The sequence below is a fragment of the Salmo salar genome, chromosome ssa16, assembly GCF_905237065.1.
Source record: "Salmo salar chromosome ssa16, Ssal_v3.1, whole genome shotgun sequence".
Classification (NCBI taxonomy): Eukaryota; Metazoa; Chordata; class Actinopteri; order Salmoniformes; family Salmonidae; genus Salmo; species Salmo salar.
In genome coordinates this window covers 46,712,104-46,716,372 of record NC_059457.1, presented here as the reverse complement: position 1 = coordinate 46,716,372, position 4,269 = coordinate 46,712,104, and positions in this window count along the sequence as shown.

The following is a 4,269-nucleotide window of genomic DNA, read 5'->3' as shown; positions in this document are numbered from 1 at the left end:
GCCAGAGCCGCCCGCTAGTCAGGAGCTGCCAGAGCCGCCCGCTAGTCAGGAGCTGCCAGAGCCGCCCGCTAGTCAGGAGCTGCCAGAGCCGCCCGCTAGTCAGGAGCTGCCAGAGCCGCCCGCTAGTCAGGAGCTGCCAGAGCCGCCCGCTAGCCAGGAGCTGCCAGAGTGGCCCGTCTGCCCGGAGATGCCAGAGTGGCCCGTCTGCCCGGAGCTGCCAGAGTGGCCCGACTGCCTTCCGGCCCAGCCCGAGTGGCCCGACTGCCTTCCGGCCCAGCCCGACTGCCCTCCGGCCCAGCCCGAGTGCCCCGCCTGTCCTCCGGCCCAGCCCCAGTGGCCCGCCTGTCCTCCGGCCCAGCCCGAGTGGCCCGCCTGTCCTCCGGCCCAGCCCGAATGGCCCGCCTGTCCTCCGGCCCAGCCCGAGTGGCCCGCCTGTCCTCCGGCCCAGCCCGAGTGGCCCGCCTCGGGCCGCCTCGGGCTGGGCCAATACTGCATAGTTTCCTAAGGACTCGAAGCGAGGCAACCATCTCTGTCGGCACCATCTTGCTCGTAATGAGTGAACTAGTATTAGCAGGCACGGCACATGAAGTACAATCAACGCGCACACTGTTTTAACACCATGGACTTTGTGTGTTCCTTCCCTTGTCAGTACATATACCCTGGTACTTTGTTTAGTACACTAACCAGCTGGGTGCACTTGAGGCTGCATGAGATTGACTGAGGAGTTAAATCTGTCTGCCTTCCGCATTGAGACAGACAGGCAAGCAGCTATACAGTATTTACTCTCAGTCAATCTCCTCCCTTTTCATCCCTCCATCCTGTTCTCCTCCTGACACTGCTCAGCACTAGTGGAAAAACACATTGAAGAGAGGACTGCCACTCAAAAAGTCAACATTAGCTGCATCCATCGCCACTCGCAGAGAGAGTAGAGCATGTCAGGCTGCCAAAATCATGTCTGAATGAAAGCTGTAGGAATGAAAGCTCGGTAGAGCTCTGTAAAAATAGAAAATTGGTAGAGTGGTGCTTTGGATACTTTTATTTGTGGCGTAAGAGCTATAGTAACAGCTCCCACCCTTGACAAAACTTTTTAATAGGGTGCTCATCTCTCGAAAAAGTAAAAACAAACCCACCATGTTGGATTTACAAAAACAACGCAATAGGCTAACATTAAATAGTCCCAAAAGTGCAAACTCCACCCACCCGGAATGCTGGTACTTGAAACAAAACAAGCTTTTAATTCATTAAACCACCTTAGAAGAAAAAAATAAAACATTTTTACATTTACATTTTAGTCATTTAGCAGACGCTCTTATCCAGAGCGACTTACAGTAGTGAATGCATACATTTCATACATTTTTTTCTACGTACTGGTCCCCCATCAAGTAACAAGTATGATTTATTGCACAAAATACACTGAACAAAAATATAAATGCAACATGTGAAGTGTTGGTCCCATGTTTTATAGAAATAAAATTAAAGATCCCAGAAATATTCCATACACACAAAAAGCTAATTTCTCTAAAATGTTGAGCACAAATTTGTTTACAGTACATCCCTGTTAGTTAGCATTTCTCCTTTGCCAAGATAATCCATCCATCTGTCAGGTGTGGCATATCAAGAAGCAGATCAAACAGCATAATCATTACACAGGTGCACCTTGCGCTGGGGACAATAAAAGGCCATTCAAAAAATGTGCAGTTTTGTTACCCAACTCAGTGCCACAGATGTCGCAAGTTTTGAGGGAGCATGCAATTGGTATGCTGACAGCAGGAATGTCCAACAGAGCTGTTGCCAGAGAGAAATGAACACTCAATTCTACCATAAGCCGCCTCCAACTTCATCTTAGAGAATTTGGCAGTACGTCCAACCGGCCACACAACGGCAAGACACGTGTATGGCATTGTGTTGGTGAGTGATTTACTGATGTCAACATTGTGAACAGTGTGGATTATGGTGGCGGTGAGGTTAAGGTATGGGCAGGCAGAAGCTACAGATAACGAACACAATTGCATTTGATTAATGGCAATTTCAAATCACAGAGATATCGTGATGAGATCCTGAGGCCCATTGTCGTGCCATTCATCCACCGCCATCACCTCATGTTTCTGCATGATAATGCACAGCCCCATGTCGCAGGATCTATACACAATTCCTGGAAGCTGAAAATGTCCCAGTTCTTCCATGGCCTACATACTCACCAGTCATGTCACCCATTGAGCATGTTTGGGATGCTCGGGATCGATGTGTATGACAGCGTGTTTCAGTTCCCGATAATATCCAGCAACTTCAAACAGCCATTGAAGAAGAGTGGGTACAACATTCCACAGGACACAATAAACAGCCTGATCAACTGTATGTGAAGGAGGTGTGTCACACTGCATGAGGCAAATGGTGGTCACACCAAATACAGACCTGTTTTCTGATTCACGCCCCTACTTTTATTTTAAGGAATCTGTGACCAACAGATGGCATATCTGTATTCCCAGTCATGTGAAATCCATAGATTAGTGTCTAATGAATTCATTTCAATTGACTGATTTCCTTATATGAATTGTAACTCAGTAAAATCTTTGGAAATGTTGCATGTTGCGTTTATATTTCCGTTCAGTATAGTATAGATATGAAGAATATGGCAGGAGAGCAGCAGACTGCTTCAGCAACAGTCATCGTGATTGATTGTTGTGGCAACATGACATAACAAATGGAGGGAACCTCTGGGAGGAGGAGAGGAGAGTGGGGAAAGGAGATTGTTCACAAGGTCAATGTTGTTGGATCTCACCTTAGCCGAGGTCAATCCTTTCAAAATGGAACCTGCATTCAACCCCTGACAGTGTGAACAAGCCAGAGTGATAGAGACCCTAATGACCTTATATTCCCATTGTGGCATGCCTGCCATAGCAGCCCAAGCAGACCTTGACAAGAGCCGATGTAAGACACTGCAAGAGATAAAGCCGACAAGTACGCTCTTTACAATATTCATGACAACAGCTATTTAAACAGGTTTCTAAACATCTCACCACTGGGGAAGCAACATAGAGAAGACCAGATGGCACTGAATTGAAAGTAAGCCACTGTAAAGTTAAAACCGGTGTTTGATACAGCAAAATATTATTTACAGGTATAAGCCCTTTGAAGCATAGAGATAGAGGCCCAATACCGAAACCAGACAGACATCTACAGAAGGTATCCCTAGGAACAAGTGGAAACACTGACAAAGTTCAAGTCTTAACCTTTTGTTCAAGCTCAGCAATAACACACCTGATTCAACTAGTCAACAAATCCCCAAGCCATTAATTAGGCTAGTTGAATTAGGTGTAATGCTGGGCAGTAACAAAAAGGTGCATAACCTAAGGGGACGTCCCTGAGGAAACTATATACCGTGCCTTCGAAAAGTATTCAGACCTCTTGACTATTTCAACATTTTGTTACATTACAGCCTTATTCTAAAATGGATTTAAAAAAAGAACATCCTCAGAAATCTACACACAATACCCTATAATGTAAAAGCGAAAACAGGTTTGTTGCAAATTTATCCAAAATAAAAAACTAAAATACCTTGTTTAAATAAGTATTCAGAGCTTTTGTTATGAGACTCGAAATTGAGCTCAGGTGCATCCTGTTTGCATTGATCATCCTTGAGATGTTTCTACGACTTGTTTGGAGTCCACCTGTGGTAAATTCAATTGATTGGACATGATTTGGAAAGGCACACACCTGTCTATATAAGGTCTCACAGTTGACAGTGCATGTCAGAGCATAAACAAAGCCATGAGATCGAAGGAATTGTCCATAGATCTCCGAGACAGGATTGTATCGAGGCACAGATCTGGGGAAGGGTACTGAAAAATTTCTGCAGCATTGAAGGTCCCCAAGAACACAGTGGCCTCCATCATTCTTAAATGGAAGAAGTTTGGAACCACCAAGACTCTTCCTTGAACTGCCCGCCCATCCATACTGAGCAATCAGGGGTGAAGGGGTGACCAAGAGCCCAATGGTCACTCTGACAGAGCTCCAGAGTTCCTCTGTGGAGATGGGATAACTTTCCAGAAGGACAACCATCTCTGCAGCACTCTACCAATCAGGCTTTTATGGTAGAGTTTCCAGACAGAAGCCACTCCTCAGTAAAAGGCACATGACAGCCTGCTTGGAGTTTGCCAAAAGGCATCTAAAGGACTCAGACCATTAGAAACAAGATTCTCTGCTCTGATGAAACCAAGATTGGACTCTTTGGCCTGAATGCCAAGAGTAATATCTGGACGAATCCTTGCG